Source organism: Mytilus californianus, unplaced genomic scaffold (assembly GCF_021869535.1).
Source record: "Mytilus californianus isolate M0D057914Y unplaced genomic scaffold, xbMytCali1.0.p SCAF_6, whole genome shotgun sequence".
NCBI lineage: Eukaryota > Metazoa > Mollusca > Bivalvia > Mytilida > Mytilidae > Mytilus > Mytilus californianus.
In genome coordinates, this window is record NW_026262712.1 from 103,109,700 (window position 1) to 103,130,626 (window position 20,927).

The 20,927-nt window shown below is 32.7% G+C and overlaps 1 long non-coding RNA gene across 1 annotated transcript in view; it reads left to right on the forward strand.

Annotated features, from left to right (window-relative positions):
- LOC127706267 (uncharacterized) overlaps window positions 1-20,927 on the forward strand; it is a 67,600-nt gene that overhangs the window by 10,174 nt on the left and 36,499 nt on the right. Inside the window, exons 2-4 of the long non-coding RNA XR_007984347.1 lie at window positions 12,155-12,448; window positions 12,953-13,068; window positions 17,180-17,372. This is a non-coding gene — a long non-coding RNA (uncharacterized LOC127706267). The remainder of the gene's footprint in view (window positions 1-12,154; window positions 12,449-12,952; window positions 13,069-17,179; window positions 17,373-20,927) is intronic.

A 20,927-nucleotide genomic window follows, 5' to 3' on the forward strand; every position in this document is an offset into this window, starting at 1 on the left:
AATATCAGGCACAATCCCTCCTGTTAGGGGTTTAGTATTATACCTTATAAAATATATGAGAAGAACATAACCCGTGTCATGCCAACAACTGGTGTTAGAATAAATATGTTTAATTCCGATGCAAAGACCCTATAAGTGCATCAATATTAAAGCCAAAATATGCAATTTTTAATGACCTGACAACAGTATCGTAACTATATCCCTTCTTAATAAGTCTGTTTAAAGGTTTTGTTAGCTTTTGAGGTGAATACTGACATTTTTGTGCTTTGTAAAGAATATTACCATAAAAGATTGGATGTGAAATACCCGAACGTATAAGATGTCTGCATGTTGAGTTATATTTACGACTGATGTCCTTATACCGATGATAAAATTTAGTAAATGTGTAAACCAATGAAGATTTATACAAAGTTCCATTTATCTTCACACAATAGTTGATGTAATCTACTAAGAATATCAGCTATCCTTTGTACATCAGTTGACGGCTTCAAAGAGAAGAATTCAATGTCTGCTCTTTCACAAATATTCTGAAAAAATGAATAACATGTACATAGTTTAACCAGGAAATATACATAGGATAGCAATCCACCAAAATATATAAATTAATCACTGTAAGATATTTAACTTTTCTGTTGACCAAATATTATTAGTTACATAGTGTGCTAGTGAGCTAATACAATATATATGGGGTCAGTTACGTAATATTTTTCGTTTTTGTTTCTTTTTCAAAATGACATAAGCCACTCATGCAACGGCACGTAAAAGTCAAATTAACCTTTAGACCAACAAAAAGATATATATACGCTCCATAAAGTTAGACAAACTTACAGACGGAAATAAACTCACATCTTTAAGATATAAACATTCAAATAACCATAATGAAGGTATTGAAATGGTCAATATCACGTGCACCACTGCGAAATTGTTCCAAAACAATTTCAGTTCACTGCCATCGCGCGTTATGAATCCTTTATGTCCTTTATTATCGTCTGTCCATGTAAATCTTTGATTACAATCTGGTGCAGTAAATCTACAAATGAAGCTTACTAAGGTCAGTTGGGCTTTATTAGCTCGAGTGCCATTATAACAACATATTCCATTCAAGGGAAATGTCAGCTCCAACATTAGTACAATTTTGTGCAAATGCAAGCAAGAATTTGTATAGTATAAATTAAGTCTAACTATAATATTTATACTTTACAAAGTCTTGATAGCCGAGTGGTCTAAGTAGTTTATCTACTGTTCCATTAGCCTGTAAAGTTGTGAGTTTGAATCCAGTACGCGACAGGTGCGTTCATCTCCAACCTTAATTGACTAGGATTGTAAGTTTTCCTGCAGAAGATTGTTAGTTCTCTCCGAGCATACCGGTTTTCTCCACCAATAAATACTGACCGCCACGACACAGTCAATAGTGCTGAAAGTGGCGTTAAACATAACAATCAATCAATCAATTGTATGACCGGAGTATTTGGCCTTTATCTCAAGTCCTGGGTTGATTGGCAAATAATCGCAAACAATTTTGTGTTTGCACACATCTGCTAAATTATTATTGTGTTATATTTATTTGTTTAATAAATATTGATATTGAATATATTTAGAAAAAAAAATTAAAGTCCATTTTAGGCATTTTCATTTAATCACATTTTCAGAAATATACCTTGTATTGGAACTTTAAAGTATTAATTAACAAATTAAAAAAGCTTTTTAAAAATGATCTCCTTTTATTGCTTTCTATGTCGTATGGGTTTTGATTATTGTTTAAGGTCGTACGGTGACCTATAGTTGATAACATCTACGTCATTTAGTCTATTGTGGATAGCTGTCCCATTGACAATCATATCACATCCCTTTATTTTATATTGAATATTTAAAATAATTTCATAAAAAAATAAGCGTCCTGAATAAAAAGGTGATGAACTGCATTGCTTTATAAATAAAGTGGAAAACAATAGTCATGCTTGTTGTGCAATACTATTCATGTTTTCCTTAAATCAGACGCAGACTTCTGAGAGATGAAAAAACGCAGTGTCTTACCATATTCATTTTGTTATCCAAATGAACTATAAATAGCCTAACACCGCCCTGAGTTGTGATTTTAGATAGTATATAGAATTTAAACGGGGTTGATATGTTATATTTATCTGATATATTGACTATGATAACGAACATCAATCTAGTTGAAATTGGTGAAAACCTTAATATATTCAATGAAAAGAAAACACAGTCTAGACTATTTTGTAAGGTGCAAGCTTTTGCTCAGTGTGGAAGGCTCAACTTTGACCATGAGATGATAGACAGCAATATACATGATATCAGCGCTTTTCTGTCGCTTTCGTTTTGACTATTAAAATGTACAAGTAGGGACTTTGTTTCCTAATATCTTAATTCACCATATGCCGTCTTTTCAATTCTAGTAAAGAAATATCGATATTGTTGTAAGGCAGAGCCTGAGGAGGGACGACAGCTTAGGTGCTGTGTGCTGTGTGCAAAACTTATCAGATAACGTGGTACAATTTTTAGCGTTCCTTTATCAATTTCATATATAGAAAAAGATCGATTTATTGATGTATTTTTAGCTCACCTGGCCCGAAGGGCCAAGTGAGCTTTTCTCATCACTTGGCGTCCGTCGTCCGTCGTCGTCGTCCGTCCGTCCGTCGTCGTTAGCTTTTTACAAAAATCTTTAACCAAACTTGGCCACAATCATCATTAGGGTGTCTAGTTTAAAAAATGACCCCGCCAACCAACCAAGATGGCCATGGCTAAAAATAGAACATAGGGGTAAAATGTAGATTTTGGCTTATATCTCTGAAACCAAACCATTTAGAGTAAATCTGAGGGTAAAACTGATTATTAGGTCAAGATCTATCTGCCCTGAAATTTTCAGACAAATCTGACAACCTGTTGTTGGGTTGCTGCCCCTGAATTGGTGATTTTAAGGAAATTTTGCAGTTTTTGGTTATTATCTTGAATATTATAATAGATAGAGATAAACAGTAAACAGCAATAATGTTCAGCAAAGTAAGATCTACAAATAAGTCATGACCAAAATTGTCAGTCGACCCCTTTAGGAGTTATTGCCCTTTATAGTCAATTTTTAACAATTTTTCGTAAATTTTTGTAATCTTTTACAAAAATCTTCTTCTCTGAAACTACTGAGACAAATTTAATCATACTTGGCCATAATCATTATTAGGGTATCTTGTTTAAAAAATTTGTCCGATGATCCAGCCTTCCAACCACCATGGCCGACTTGGTTAAAAATAGAACATAGGGGTAAAATGCAGTTTTTGGTTTATATCTCTGAAACTAAAGCATTTAGAGCAAATCTGACAGGTGGCAAAAATGTTCATCAGATCTAGATTTATCTGCCCTGAAATTTTCAGACAAATCCGACAACCTGTTGTTGGGTTGCTGCCCCTGAGTTAGTAATTTTACAGAAATTTTAGTTTTTTGTTATTATCTTAGATATCATTATAATATCTAATATCTAATACTATTAATTATGATTTCAACCTTATTTTACATGATTTCCAAAGCATCAGTAAATACAGGTGAGCGATACAGGCTCTTGAGAGCCTCTAGTTATCGAATGTACTCTTTTGCATCTTAGGAAGTTATGTATCGACGATCGATGATCACATTCATATCAAATGTTTACTTTTTTAAGGGTATTCTTATTATTAAAGAAGCTGTCTCGTAATTGCAGGAATATTTTTTTGATTTCTGTAAAAATACGAGGCACATTTTTTGGTAAATTTTTCAAAAATTTGTCAATGACAAACATTGTAATTAAATCAGTAAATCAGTTTACTGCTCATACATTCTAAAATTCAAAAAGTCTCCTTAAGTCTCCATCCATTGCTGCCATGATAATAAGTCGCTGAAAACGAGCGATTTGTTTCCGGTAAGGAGTTTTCTAATGAAATTTCCCTAAAACTGTTCAAATTTGAACATTTTAGTTATATTTAAGATTAAATGAAAATAATGCAATCTGCAGAAAAAACAACAACACGTAAAATAGCTTTTTATTTTCTATATTATTTATATATAGCGCCTGGATATGTAGTATATATCTCCCAGTTGATACGATGTTCCATTGGAACCAACTGTGCTCCGCTTCTTGTCGCCTTGTTTCTTTATTCATATGAGGCTGACTTCATACAGAGCTTCTTAGAAATAATGAAAAGAAGCTAGCATTGTCCTTTAACTTCACTTTCCGCTATATAGATGATGTCCTTTCACTAAATAATTCAAAGTTCGGTAAGCAAATCAACAAGAGTAAAAATCAATATAAAAATCAACATACTACATACTAAAGAAATTATAGCGTTTCTTTGTTTACATTGAAAATGACCCTAAATCCCTAACAACAGGACGAACATCTCGGAAACGTTTCCGTATTTCCGTTTCTATTTCAACAGATTCTGGAGTTAAAGTATGCTTGAATTAAAAAAATAATGTATTATACGGTAACACCTGCCACATATTAGGTTTCAAGATGATGGTAAACATGAGTTAAAAATTTGATTTAAAGGTATCAACAGCTGTAGGAAGGCAATTGACGATTTAAACCATTGAACTTATTTGTTGAACCTGCTTTGTTGTGTATTTTTCCTTGTTAAAAAAAAAAAGAAAAAAAAAATCAATCTTCTAATGAACTCAAAATCGTTAACTTTTTTTCAGACTTTTTTTTAGTTTCCCGCATCTGCGAATCTCTTTCTTTCTTCCGGTCACGTTTGTCACGAGACTTTGAGTAACATATATATTTATCAGTCTAGTAAAATATAGGAAGAAGCACAATAACAATTTCATTTAAATTATTCTTTGATTTGAAAAAAAAAAAAACGTTACCTGATGATAGCGTTTGAAAAAAATTCTTTGTTTACATTGAAAATGACGTCACAACAAAATTTCCTAACAACAGGACCAACGTCGGAAACGTTTCCGTATTTCCGTTTCTTTTTTAAACAGATTCTGAAGTTAAAATCTGCTTGAATTAAAAAAAACTAATGTATACAGACTTCGTCCCTTTTCACAGGTAACGCCCGCATCATATTATTACTGTAGTTTTCACAACAAAGCAAAACATTGGTAAACATCTTCATTAAAGGGCAATAACTTTTAAAAGAATTCGATTGACTTCTAGTATTTTGGCCATGTAACTTATTTCTGGATCATTTCAAGCTTACCATTTTTGCTGTTTAAAATCTCTCCCTACTTATAACAGATTTCAAGATAATAGGAAAAAAAGAAAATTGGTAAAAATCGTCATTTAAGGGAAATAACTCTTGTAAGTAGTCGACTGATGATTTCGTTCATTTGACTTATTTGCGGAACTTGTTTTGCTGAAAATTTTTGCTGTTTACATTTTATTTCTATTTACTATAGGCTCCATCAACAAATCCCGAAAAGATAGATAAGATCGTCATTAAAGAGCAGTTATAGATCGAAACAAAGTGTCGACTAACGATATTCGGCCATTTGATTTATTTGTATATCTTGTTGATCATTTTTGCCTTTTCAAGTTTCTCTCTTCATGTTCATGTATCTATTGTAGTGTAAAGGATGATAGCATAAAACGTATAAAAATTGATTTCAGGACTATAACTCCGTAAGGAGTTGTCTAACGACTTCGGTCATGGTGACATAATCGTCGATCTTGTTTTACTGATTTAGAAGTTTCTCTCTATCTATAATTGTTTTTTAGATAATTGCAAAAAAGAGCTAAAAATACCATGGTAAACTCGACATTTCAGGACAATAACTTCTATCAAGAGTTATTATCCTAGTGATATAGGTCATGTTGACTGCCTTTTATGTCATGTCTTGTTGATAATCTTTGCTTAAAAAGGTTCTATATTTCTATTCATCTTTTTAGACAATTACAGTCAAAAATGCCAAATAAAATGATTACAGTTGTAACTTAAAGGAAACGGTAATAAGGTGGTCATCTGACAATTTTGATTAAAATGGCCATTTGGTAGATATCGACATTCTGATTTAATTGAACGACCAGATTGTTTAAATCTTTTACGGTATCAAGATATTTGACAGTACTTTTATTTTACCCATGTTCTATTTTAAGCAATGGTGGCCATGTTGGTTGGCCGGCGGATTCACAATTTTTTAAAACCCAAATACTTTTAAGAATTGATGGGGCCATGTTGTGATGCAATTCGCCAAGTGATTACAGAGGAGAAAATTTTTGTAAAAGATAACAGACTATGAGCTCAAAAGGCGAATGACTCACTGTAATTTCCGCAATGTCAAATAAATGGAGAATGTGTCTATGGGCCACAGATTATACATGAGTCAACTTCACATACAACACATACAGGTGCAGGATTGACGTAGTTAAGACTGTTTTGTGATTATAAACATTATTTAGCAATTTTTCCATTTATAAAGGGGCATAACTCAAGAACGTTAAAAGTGACGCCACCCAATTTCAAACTTGATTTGTGTTTTATGGTAATAAGCATTGTGTATAAGTTTCATAACATTTGCTTGAGGCAAACTAAAGTTATAGAACGGAAACCAATTTTGTGGACGTTCGCGACGGACGGACAAGTGTAAACATACAATACAAATGAAAAAAATGAAGATAAACATGAAATTTTGAAAATAATGTAAATGCGTATGTATATATACACGCCAGTTTACCAAATCGTCTTACACCAACCAAACTGATTTCACTGTCATTTTTAAAACAAAAATTATATCCTGATACCGCTGGAGAAAACTAATTCCAACTATATATGTAATTTTCAATTATTGTTTTCCATAAAGTGAACGACGCAAGCCCTCTTTCAGTAATCTGTCGCATGTCATTCTCCATTGTCACCCACAAATCACAGTTGTGCAATAATTTGACGATAGGTCAACCTACCTCTATAAAAATCTGTATTTTCGTACTAAATAAGCACAGCATGAAGTTCAAGTAAACTTTTTTCATTTTTAAATGAACTATAAATGCAACTCTTTTACATTGACGATCACAAAAAGTATACTTTTCTTCGTCACAGCTACCATTCTGATAGTCATGTTTCCATAACGTATAGTAGAGGTTTCCCAATTTGCTACCGTACCAACCGTATTACGAACTGGGAGCCGTCATCAAACGTTTGAAAATAATTTATTGATGCCCTTAATGTCAACGTATGTTTTATGAATCATTATCAAACATGTCAAAAGTATTTGGATAATTTTAATCTACAACTTTGTAATAATTTCATGTGGATATTTTTTCTATTCATAGCAAACGATATTGTGTATACTCAATTATGCTTTCAACCAACCGTTGCAAGTAACCGTTGCACGAACGGTTTATTGTTGAGATTATTTCCCCTGAAATTGCACAGGCTGAAAGAAGCTAAAGATAAAGCACATTCATATTTTATCTAATGTTCGCTTGTTATATTGATAAAACAGTATAGAATGAATAGGTTGGCATTTTTGGGTAGTCTTTTAAGAAAACGTGATAGAATAAAAAGTAAAATCACAAAAATACCGAACTCCGGGGAAAATTCAAAAAGGAAAGTCCCTAATCAAATGGCAAAATCAAAAGCGCAAAAAAACATCAAACGAATGGATAACAACTGTCATATTCCTGACTTGGTACATGCATTTTTTATGTAGAAAATGGTGGATTAAACCTGGTTTTAAAGCTAGCTAAAACTTTCACTTGTATGACAGTCGCATCAAATTCCATTATATTGACAACGATGTGTGAACAAAACAAACACAGTAGGTAAAAATGTCACAAATAGGGGAACAACAGCAACACGAACCCCACCAAAAACTGGGGGTGATCTCAGGTGCTCCGGAAGGGTAAGCAGATCCTGCTCCACATCTGGCACCCGTCGTTTGCTCATGTTAATACAAAGCCGGTAAATAGTCTAATTCGGTAGGTCACATTCGTGAAAAGGGAACGGGATTATAGTTACGACATAAGGAACATATCCGATATTATCTTTGAAACGGATATTCCATAACGGTCAACCAACTCGTGATGGCGTCCGTAAAATTTACGAAGTGATGTTTTCAACTTCACCATTTGGAACTCAAAATGGAAAGGTCATGATTGGGAAGCTGAAATCATCTCTTTTGTCGTAAAGTTTTGTTTTCAACCGACTCTCATTGTCAATTTCTAGATGTAAGTCAAGATATGAGGCAGACTTAACTGTAAAACGGAAAGTCCCTAATCAAATGGCAAAATCAAAAGCTCAAACACATCAAACGAATGAATAACAACTGTCATATTCCTGACTTGATACAGACATTTTCTTATGTAGAAAATGGTGGATTGAACCTGGTTTTATAGCTAGCTAAACCTCTCACTTGTAATAAGAGCTATTTTAGCATACAAAATTGACCTTATTAAAAATGTATTAATGATGAACATAAATACAAAACCGGTTACACATGATTTCACCTACTTAAGAAATTTTCCTGTACAATTCAAATGAAAGAATCAAAATATTATTCCTACTGAGCCATTCTTATATTTTGCTGCATTTTCACAAAAATCGTCAAACACACGTTTGAGAAATTTTACCAAAGTTAAAAGTACGAAGAAAGGGTCAAATAAAAGATCCGCTAATAAAATATTCAAAGAACACGAGTGTCGGTACAATTTGCTATAATTATATGATAATTGTTCTAGTCTTTTTTAAATTCAATGATTCAAGACATTGTTTTTTTTCATCGGCAACAGAATAGTGAATATTTATTTTTCAATATTTTTTTTCAGTTTACTTCTTTAGAATGCATGCATTTCTAGAAAAAAAATCTTCAGTTGTGGACAAAAAAAGATGAGAAGAGTGCCTTTTTTTCACTCAATATGAAATCTCAGCTCTTTCATCCTCTCAAGAAAAATTATTCTGCTGTAATGATCGAAATAGATTACTTAGATAATAATAATAATAGAACTATATGAAATCAACACAATTTTGACATGTTTACGAATATAGCCAACATCAGTAACAATGCGACGTGTTTTAGAAAGTAGTTCATAGATGATATTGTAATTATTCCAAATTCTGTTTATACATAAGAAAAAAAATAATCTCTAAATAAACAAAACAAAAACATTACCTATAACAAACAGCAACACAATTCTATATTTAGAATTTCAAGGTCGTCTCAACTCAGTCCGTGTAAGGTCTGTTTGATTCATGCACTAATTAAATAGTCGTATATAGAGTCACAAACAATGTGTTCAGACATTTTTCAGTGTTGTATCGTTCTTTCAAAGTTAGAACTGACACGACTTCGGAATTGCGACTTAAATTCCTACGTTTAACGTTTTATGTTCGAAGGTACAACTTTACCTGTATCTATCGGAATAGATTCTCTCTCCATGAAAACTCGGCGAAGGTATTTTTTGTTCGACTTATGGAATATGCGAGGAGTTGTGTTTATTTATTCCGATGTCGAATAGACACATAGGCGTAGTGGTGATATCACAAGTTTAAGATTGATTGATTGATTTTGCTGTTGAACAGTTACACCATTTTTAGCACTATTGGCTATATCGTAGTGGCCAGTTTTTATTAATGCAAGAAGCCGGTGTGCCAGGAAAGAACCACCGACCTTGGGCAGGAAAGCTGGAAATCCTAGTCAATAGATTATTTTCATATTACCGACTTTTGAGTTCATTGTATATATTTATTCGACAGGTTACATTATCTGTGGTAGGACGTTCTGGTACTCGGTCAAGTAAGAGCAACCAAAAGAAGTAAAATAAGCTTACAATCGGTGCAATGTTGGGACAAAATAAACTGATTTCCGAAAATTTTGTCGTGAAAAGAAAAATTAAAAAAGTAATTTTTTCTCCTAAATTGCACCGTTTTCTAAGCTTGATTTTACTTCTTTAACTAACTCTTACTTGAACAAGTACCAGATTGTCCCACTACAGAGTAGGGACCCTGTTGAAAAAAAAAAATTTCTCCGGAGTCAAAAGTCGGTAATATGAAATTAGGTTATTTGGATTGGATTTGAACGCACCTTCTATGTGCAAGGTTAGAATTACAACATCAATGTTGATAAGCTAGTGATATAGTAGATGCAATACTTACACAACTCGGCAAACGAAACCCCGCTCAAGTTTGAGAAATATGGCCGCTACCTTTGCAGCTGCAACTTGAATATATATCAAATTTATCAATCATCTTCTGACACATTCTTTTATCGGGGATAGATGCTTTATTAATGTGATGTTTACTGAATTTAAGTTTAGACAGTTTAGACTAGTAACCGATTGATAGCAACCTTATATAACGTTTTGGTTATACTTAGATAAAAACATAGAAATAATATTCGGCGGGTTAATTGTAAGTCAGGTCAAATGTAAAGGGATGTTCGAAGGTAAATTTTAAGATAAACAATGAGGAACAAAAGTCAACATCCCTTCTGCAATAATGGTAAGGCCCTAAGAACCGTATATAATCAGACGATAATTCTGGTTCAGTATCCGATCGTTAGAGACCCTCATGGGTAGTCAAGGTCGTGAAACACCCCATAGTAGTGGTTCATTGTCATTCGTCTTAAGTCTACGAAAATGATGGTCACGATATGAACATTACATGATTATTAGAGTTTGTATAGTTTCTAATATGAAATTGCTCTGTATTGCAGCAAAGGAAAAGGTTAGTGCCTGTTCTTTAAGACTTGTATTAGTCGTTGCTTGTCAAATATAAATTGTACCGTATTAGACAAGTCGTATAGCTTGTAAGGTACCGAATTGTACCATTAGGACAAGTTTGTTCCTGACCAAGGATACATTTGTAATTGAACAAATTTGTACCAGTTGTAAACATAGCACACCTCAAATGGAATCGTAACTTATTTTATCATTACTTTTGGATATTTCTGGAAATATTTTGCACCAACAAGCACACAAAAGGTAAGACTTTGTATATATGCACAAATTTCTAGCCGTCAATGAAGATTTCATAGCAAAATTGGGTCTCAAAGTTCCGCCCAAAATTCTCTCTCAGACGAAAAATTAGCTTCAGTATATGACGTCGCAGGAAGGCGTCACAAAAAAAAAAATAGCCTTCCAAGACGTCATAATAATTTGGACTATATAGAACGCAAAGAGCGGTTGCACAATATTTTAGTTCATTGATGTCAGTTTATGTTTAATAAAGTTTACTTGTTGGATAATCTGTAAATCAAACATTTTGGATCCATTATCAAACTGGTAACGAAAATTGTACATAATAAAAATAAACAATAAAATCAACTTAATATACCGACTCATGCAAGCTTTAATGGGCTTTATTTCAGATTTCACTTTATTTAGATACGTGTACCCTTAGTAAAGAGTCTTAATTATGTTAAAAGTCCATATGTCACAAAACTTGTTCCCATTTAAACAATTAAGTATTGACCAAAATCCGATTTTGGAAAACGTTGTTACAGACCTTGAATGATTTACCGACACAAATGTATATTGAAATTGACATTTTTCCCATTTGTATGCCTCTTGATTAAGCAGAAAATACGTATGTTACCACCAAAAAAAACATGGGAAACCTTCAATAAAATCATTTGAAGTTAACACAAATGACAGGTCGAGTGTTATGCTTTAACATTTTTTTTTAAACTTCAAGACAAAGTTAAAGTTTTATATAGTAATTAAGTGTGATTCAACAAAGTTATTTCCCATTGTAAATGGTGCTAGGAAACATATTGAAAAATTATAAGGCCCCTTCAATTTTATTTGAAATTGCTTGTTATATTTATTGTGTGAACCCTTAATGGAATGTTTTTAGACCTTACATGAGCGACAAACATATCTAACGGAGTAAAGTGAAAGAACTATTTTCCTATGGGCGTATATCTGTAATTAAACTGTGCCCAGATTTTTAAATTAGTTAAACATAATTCGGTCGTAACAAAATTGGGATGCGATGAAAAGCTTATAAATCTTACTTGAACAAATGTTGATACGTTTTAAATTTTTCAGGCAAAAACCCTTAGTTTTAAAAATGTATTTTATTTGCAGAAAGACAAGTCAATATACGATAGTGTTTAATACAATTATGTTCTTTTTTTTGTAGAGCGCTCGTCGTATTTCTTGTTACTGATTTATATAGAATGTGAGCAAGAAACGTTACTATTACCAAATTGTATAAATATATTTCAGTTTCCTGGGAACCATTGGAGCCGCTTTTGTTCAACGAGGATGTCATTCTTAAGTGCAACATTAAAGACTGTTGTCCAGAGGGAACACAGTGGACTGGTGGGAAAACCAATTCACTTCTGACATTAGGACGAGTGTCAAATGATAAAACCAAATATGAGGAGTTGTGGGGTGTGGATGCTTCATATTTAAGAATAAAGAAGTTTGGATTAGAAGATGGAGATAGCTTGTATACTTGCTTTCATGGATTTTCTAAACACTCAAAAAACCTCACAATCAATGGAAATAACTTTGCGTGTAAGTATTTCAGGTGAAATTAAATGTGTTATTTAGTCTTTAATTATTATTAATACAATCCCTTTGCAATATTGTTTAACTGTAATACGCAAATAGTGCGCTTTGTATTAATAAACTGAAGAAGGGATGAAAGATTATCACTCTGAAATTGAACTCTTCAGTGTATGGCACGTTCTCTAAGTGCTCTAAGTATATTAATCATCCGAAATGGATAACTTCTTATTTCGGTAATAGCAGGATGTAATTTAATATCAGCTCTAGTAGTACTTAAAGCATTTAATGATATAGAAATTTCAAATTTCAAAAAATAAATATAGTAATTTTACATTGCATACTCTATGAAATCACCTCTTTGAGAACTGGTGTATTAAATTCAAACCAGATATGTTTAGTAGACTTATCTTCAGTATTACCAAGATAAGCTTTTATTTGCTAAATAACCATGAACAATCATACAAACAGTTATATTGTTGCATGCCAATCCCAATTGAATGTATATTATAGTGATGCCTACAGAGGAGAGTGTAAAAAAGAATGTTACTGTAATTGATGGTTATCTAAATGCAAACGTTGAATTTTTGGAAGTTTACCCTGAGCCAGTATGTAACTGTACATTTCAGGTAAGTAAAATACCGTTCTTATTTCGATTTCCTCCTACCGTGAATGAATGAGTAAGACAGTGATTTCCCAATTTGAGATGCTCGTTCTAGGAGCTCGTTCCTATGGGTATGATGATATCTGAAAAACAAAAAAATACAATCTTTGTCATTTCTCATTAATAGTTCACCGTAGTTAAACTATATCTATAAATGAAAGTTTTGGAAATGTTATAGAATACATATGACTATGACGGGCTTGGCGACAATTCTTTCCTAATATATATTGTAAATATAATTTCTGTGATGTTCTATTACCTTCTTCTGATGACCAAACGGAGTTTGAGAAGTGAAATATCTGTCAAAGATACCGGGCCCTCAAAACAGAAAACACTCAAAATTACACTTAAAGGGATTCATCGATGGGGTATCTAAGTACTAGAAGTTAGTGTTTTGTACGAGTGTCCAAAGAATCAACTCAGATTTTAATAAACGTTATAATGTGTCTTTGCTAATTAATATTACATGAAGACGATACATTGATATGATAGCATTAATTATAGGTTTCAAAACGAGTGCACATTGGATGTTGCTTGCTATCAACTCGAGTCTTTCTTAATTTTAATATAGTAATAAACGAGCCATTGGCGAGTTTATTATTACCATTTATGTAACATAAACAAATTTGTATCAAGTTATATCCAATTCTCATGAGTTGTTTGATCTATATCTCTTATGGTAAACATTCTCTTTCATACTTAAATTCGCAGCCTATGTTGTAAATATTAATGTTGCGTGAACTTTGAAATTTTTGAATCATACAAGCATATTACGGTTTTTGATTTGTATTACATTCAAGATTGTTTTAATGAAATCAAAATAGATTGATAAGATACATTTTACATCATACTGATGAGGGATATCTGTTATCAGAAATATTTATTGATACTTGTATTTACTGTTTCATTTTTTGTCTCGCCTTGACGTCGGCGGCGGCGGTGGCGTTAACAATGTATTAGTTTGTGATTTAGTCGGTTTATGAGGAACCGCTAGCGGTAGGTCAATGATATGTCGTATGCAGTTGCACATCTCATTTTCATGGGATTATTCACCCCCGTCTCCTCAGTCATGTTCGATTGACTTTGAAACTTTTGCTTAGTTTACATGTATAAATAAAGGCAACAGTAGTATACCGGTGTTCAAAAGTCATAAATCGATTGAGGGAAAACAAATCCGGGTTACAAACTTAAACCGAGGGAAACACATCAACTATAAGAGGAAAACAAAGCAACAAGAGGAACACGTAAGTGCAACAAAAAAAAACGCCAACATACATAGAAACGAACTATTTGATAACAACTGCCATATTCCTGACTTGGTACAGGACATTTTAAGAAAAAATGGTGGGTTGAACCTGGTTTAATTGCTAGCCAAACCTCCCGCTTTATGACAATGTTAGAAAATATCGCTAAAATGACAACACTACGTGACAAAAATACAGCACAAACACACATAAGAACATTCATCACAGAGAAACGCACAAACAAATAATATAATAGTCGACACAACATGCAAACCGCAGAACAACAACGAACATTTTCCATCAACGACAAACACCACATGATATCACAAACAATGACACGCTTACGTAACTTAACATGCAATCTCGAACTTTATACAATTATTTTCACAATACTTGTCCAAATAATTTTCATGACAATGATGGTATTGAAAGGCAATTTTATAATTATTTGGGCTACAAACGATAAGACATAACACATTATCCAACCGAAACCATCAAACATCAAAAACGAATACATTAATGTTGGATGTACAAAATACCGAGACACGTCGTATAGCGATGCAAATTCACACTCAGTATAACAATCATATTCAGGAATATGACCATGATGGTATTGAAAGGCAATTTTGTAATTATTTGGACAACAAACGATAAGACATAAAACATTATTCAACCGAAACCATAACAAAAACTTTAAAATAAATACATGAATGTTGGATGTACAAAATACCGAGACACGTCGTATACCAATGCAAATTCACACTCGGTATAACAGTCATATTCGGGAATAGGTCACTTTCGGTACTTAGCAGACATACGACATAGATGTAAAACCACTATCTAAGACATGGTAAAAATGTCATTAGTTAGTTGAGACACAGACACATCGTATAGATCAACCAATTCATGATGGTTTCCATGAAATTTACGGAGTGTCATTTTTAATCTTTCCTTCTCATAACTCTGTTGGAGCAGTTTCTGCGTAAGGAGTACACTCCTGTATATGAATTCAGTATAGTGTGAACATGCTCGAGCATAACGTAGCAATTGAGATATGTAAACACCATATGACGGAGCAGAGGGTATGTTACTGCTGAGAAATGGGAAATTGATAATTGGGAAGTTGAAATCATCCCGTTTGTCATAGATTTTAGTGTGAAGTCGTCCGTCTGTGTCAATATTGAGAAAAAGATCAAGGTATGAAGCAGTTTTTCTTTTATCAGTAGTATCCTTAATTTCAAGTTCACTGGGATATATGAGATGCAAGTACTGACTGACATATGGGTTATTCAGTGATAGGACATCATCAATATATCTGAAAGTAAAATTAAAGAATTTTGCAAGGTGCTTTTTCTTTTTGTCTTTAAGAAGGTTCTGAATCTGCTTCATACGAGTACAAAAACAAGTTGGCCAGAAGGAGATCTAGAGCACAAATAGTACCCATTGGAATACCGACTGTCTGTTGAAATATTAATCCTCTAAACTCAACAAATATATTGTCGATTAAAAAGTCCAGCATTTTGATAATATCATCTTCACTGTATTTTCTGATAGAATCAGTGTGGTTCTTCACAAAATAAGAATTATCATAACCCAAAACAAGAAATTTATATCTACGATTCCCATTTTAATAGAAAAAGCTATGTTTTTAATGAGATGGTGAAGTCGATCTTTCAATTTAGCATAGGAAATAGTAGTGTAAAGCGTAGAATAAAGGTATTAATGTTGCTGCAAAATTGCAGATATTGTGATCTGAGATTTAGCAGTAGATCTTTAGAATTTTTGAGAATCCACATCTGATTGACACCACTGGTTGAATATATCTCGTCACAATACTTTTGAAGGCCATTTACTGTAGAAAGAATAGTAGTCAACACTTTAGAAATAAGTTTTAGTCGAACATCTTGATGATCCAGCTATGTATCGTTCTTTATACGGAGTTTTCTGAAGTTTTGGTATCCAGTATAATGACGGTAGATTTTCTTCGTTTTCTTTGATGTTAATACCAAATGAAAGAAGGACAGATTTGTGATTTTGTAAAATTTCGTCCTTTGTAAATGATGTTAAAGAATATGTAGGATTACCAGTTGTGCTGTTTATTCCAAGCTCTTTTGTGAGACATTGCAAATAATGGTTTTTACATACGAAGACAATATTATTGGAGGCTTTATCTGCTTGAACAACGACATATTTGTCATGCAAAGAGGATAAAGCATCCACAACCTCCGGGTTCTTAAATGGGTTAAAAACCCTTGTGCTCATAGTACATCGTAGTTTCTGAATGCATGATCGAATAGCTTTAATCAATTCAGACAAAGTGTCCAGTTCTGGTTTGTCTGGTTTGCGCTTTACCCATTTTCTAGCATAGTCCTCAACTGCATCCATCAGGAACCTGAAGTTATAAGTTTTTGATTGAGTCAGTTTATGGGGAACCACTAGTGGTAGGTCTATTGATATTTGAAATGCAGTTGTATTTGCATTGCCACATTTCATTTCCATGGAGAATGTTTGCCCCTGTACCTTCAGTCATGGTTCAATGACTTTGAATATTTACCATAACTTACGTACACATGTTAAAGTATTGCTATTTTAATTTCAGCATTTGCGATTTACTTTCAAATTAACAAAAATGCGAGACATATCTCTGTGTTAAAAGTTTATTAATATGCTCTTTTTTCTGGATTTTTGTCTTTTTAAACTACACCAAGATTTTCTTATCGACGAATTACTACTTAAGTAAACGTTAAACCACGTAATATTAATGTAAGATTTTAATTGAAATTTATTATTTCTGACTGCTCCTCTTCCAAATGTTGATTTATTTTTTTTAAGAAATTAGGCATTACAGAACACATAAATGTAAGCAGTGAGTTTTTTTCAACAACAAGTTTTTTTTTAAATGGCAAGATACATATTGCCCATCAAATATGCCATGGAGAATGTTTAGGAACCATGCAGATTGACTGCAGAATCGGAATACATTCGTACAAAGTTTTAGAAGCAATGGAAGATATACAGTTTAAATGTAAGTACACATACAATATCATATTATACGTTTAAATATTTGAAAACTTATATCTCGATCCCTCACTGTATAACCGAAACGTATAATACAAAGTGCATCACTGTATAGTTTAAACATATTTTATTGTTCAGAAACTAAACAAATGGATGAGACACAAGTTTTGCTGTATGCAATTTAAACCTGTATACACATCTTTACTTTAATTCCAAGACGACTTTTTCCGAACGGTTGGTTTTTATAATTATCAACAAGTGATTCGTCTGATCTCAGTTCTTCTTGATAAAAAATCGTTTATGATGTTAAAATTCCGCTGACAAACGAAAAAATGCGACAATGCCTGATTACAAAATCTTAGTTTTTTAGTAGATCAGAGCTTCCATTGGTCTAAAATTCGCTAAAGAAATAAACTAACCTACCTTTCGTCGGATACGATATTTTTCAAAATTTGACTGATAATTTAGTACATTTTGTATTTTGAATTTGAAAAAATAAATTGTCTAGATTGGAGAAATATCGTTTCACATTTGACGCATTTATTCATTTTTATGCTTGGGAAAGTAGTGATTTATATTTCCGTAAAGTCTGAGTTTATTATGACTTAAGAATGATCTCTTTAGCAAACATGTTTGTCAAACTAGATTAATTTTTATACGACCGCAAAAAAAAATTGTGTGGTCGTATATTGGTATGACGTTGGCGTCGTCGTCGTCGTCCGGCGTCGTCCGGCGTCGTCCGAAGACACATTGGTTTTCGCACTCTAACTTTAGTTTAAGTGAATGGGTCTCTATGAAATTTTACCACAAGGTTCAATACCACAAAAGGAAGGTTGGGATTGATTTTGGGGGTTATGGTACCAACAGTAAAGGAATTAGGGGCCAAAAAGGGGCCGAAAATAAGCATTTTTGTAACTTCCAGACATAACTTGTGTGATAGTGTATGGATCTCTCTGACATTGTACCACAAGGTTCCATATCACAAAAGGAATGCTGGGATTGATTTTGTGGGTAATTGCCTCAAACTTTAAGGAATTAGGGGCCAAAAAGGGGCGTCGTTGTAGTCGTCAGAAGACATTTTGTTTTCGCACTATAACTTTAGTATAAGTTAATAGAAATCTATGAAATTTAAACACAAGGTTTATGACCACAAAAGGAAGGTTGGGATTGATTTTTGGAGTTTTGGTCTTAACAGTTTAAGAATAAGGGGTCAAAAAAGGACCGAATAAGCATTTTTCTTGGTTTTCGCACAATAACTCTACTATAAGTAAATAGAAATCTATGAAATTTAAACACAAGGTTTATGACCACAAAAGGAAGGTTGGGATTGATGTTGGTAGTTTTGGTCCCAACAGTTTAGGAATTAGGGGCCAAAAGGGTCCCAAATTAAACTTTGTTTGATTTCATCAAAAATTGAACTATTGTTGTTCTTTGATATGTCGAATCTAACTGTGTATTTAGATTCTTAATGTTTGGTCCTGTTTTCAAATTGGTCTACATCAAGGTCCAAAGGGTCCAAAATTTAACTTATTTTGATTTTAACAAAAATTGAATTCTTGGTGTTCTTTGATATGCTAAATCTAAACATGTACTTAGTTTTTTTATTATGGGCCCAGTTTTCAAGTTGGTCCAAATCGGGGTCCAAAATTAAACATTGTTTGATTTTAACCAAAATTGAATATATGGGTTTCTTCGATATGCTGAATCTAACCATGTATGTAGATTTTTGATATTTGGGCCCGGTTATCAAATTGGTCCTCATTGAGGTTTAAAGGGTCCAAAATTGAACTTAATTTGATTTCATCAAAAATTGAATTCTTGGGGTTACATTGAGGTTTAAAGGGTCCAAAATTGAACTTTATTTGATTTCATCAAAAAATGAATTCTTGGTGTTCTTTGATATGCTAAATGTAACCATATATTTAGATTTTGGATATTGGAATACCACAAAGGGATGGTTAGAATTGTCTTTGGGAGTTATGGCTCAAACCGTTAAGGAATAAGGTGCAAAAAGGGGAGAAAAGGGTTTCCAGGTTAATGGACAATTACTTAAGTTCAAAACATAATCTAAAAGGCAGTGTAATATTGGTAATTGAAACTCATTTGAATATCTCACCTAAACTGCTTTTAAATTATGTATTTTGGAAATTTGCCAAAAACTTTATTATCAATAAATTCCATTGGAAATTTGCCAATAACTTTAGTTTAATGAACTTCATTGGAAATTTGCCAATATAAAATTTTGTTGATGAAGCTTTTTTGTTTATCTCACCTAAACTGCTTTTAAATTATGTATATTGGAAATTTGCCAAAAACTTTATTATTAATAAATTCTATTGGAAATTTGCCAAAAACTATAGTTGAAGGAACTTCATTGGAAATTTGCATTTGATATCATTAAAAATTGAATTATGTGGGTTCTTTGATAGGCTGAGAGTTATGGTCCTAACAGTTTAGGAATTAGGGGTCAAAAAAGGGCCCAAATAAGAATTTTTCTAGTTTCTGACAATAAAGTGTGGAATGGTGTATGGATCTCTGAAATTAAATTGAATTCTTGGGGTTACATTGAGGTTTGAAGGGTCCAAAATTGAACTTTATTTGATTTCATCAAAAAATGAATTCTGGGTGTTCTTTGATATGCTAAATGTAACCATGTATTTAGATTTTGGATATTGGAATACCACAAAGGGATGGTAAGAATTGTCTTTGGGAGTTATGGCTCAAACCGTTAAGGAATAAGGTGCAAAAAGGGGAGAAAAGGGTTTCCAGGTTAATGGACAATTACTTAAGTTCAAAACATAATCTAAAAGGCAGTGTAATATTGGTAATTGAAACTCATTTGAATATCTCACCTAAACTGCTTTTAAATTATGTATTTTGGAAATTTGCCAAAAACTTTATTATCAATAAATTCCATTGGAAATTTGCCAATAACTTTAGTTTAATGAACTTCATTGGAAATTTGCCAATATAAAATTTTGTTGATGAAGCTTTTTTGTTTATCTCACCTAAACTGCTTTTAAATTATGTATATTGGAAATTTGCCAAAAACTTTATTATTAATAAATTCTATTGGAAATTTGCCAAAAACTTTATTATTAATAAATTCTATTGGAAATTTGCCAAAAACTTTATTATTAATAAATTCTATTGGAAATTTGCCAAAAACTATAGTTGAAGGAACTTCATTGGAAATTTGCATTTGATATCACTAAAAAATGAATTATGTGGGTTCTTTGATAGGCTGAGAGTTATGGTCCTAACAGTTTAGGAATTAGGGGTAAAAAAAGGGCCCAAATAAGAATTTTTCTGACAATAAAGTGTGGAATGGTGTATGGATCTCTGAAATTATACCACAAAGGGATGGTAAGAATTGTCTTTGTGAGTTATGGCTCAAACTGTTAAGGAATAAGGTGCACAAAAGGGGGGAAAAGGGTTTCCAGGTTAATGGACAATTAAGTACAAAACATAATTTAAAAGGCAGTGTAAGGTTGGTAATTGAAACTCATTTGAATATCTCACCTAGACTGCTTTTAAATTATTTATATTGGAAATTTGCCAA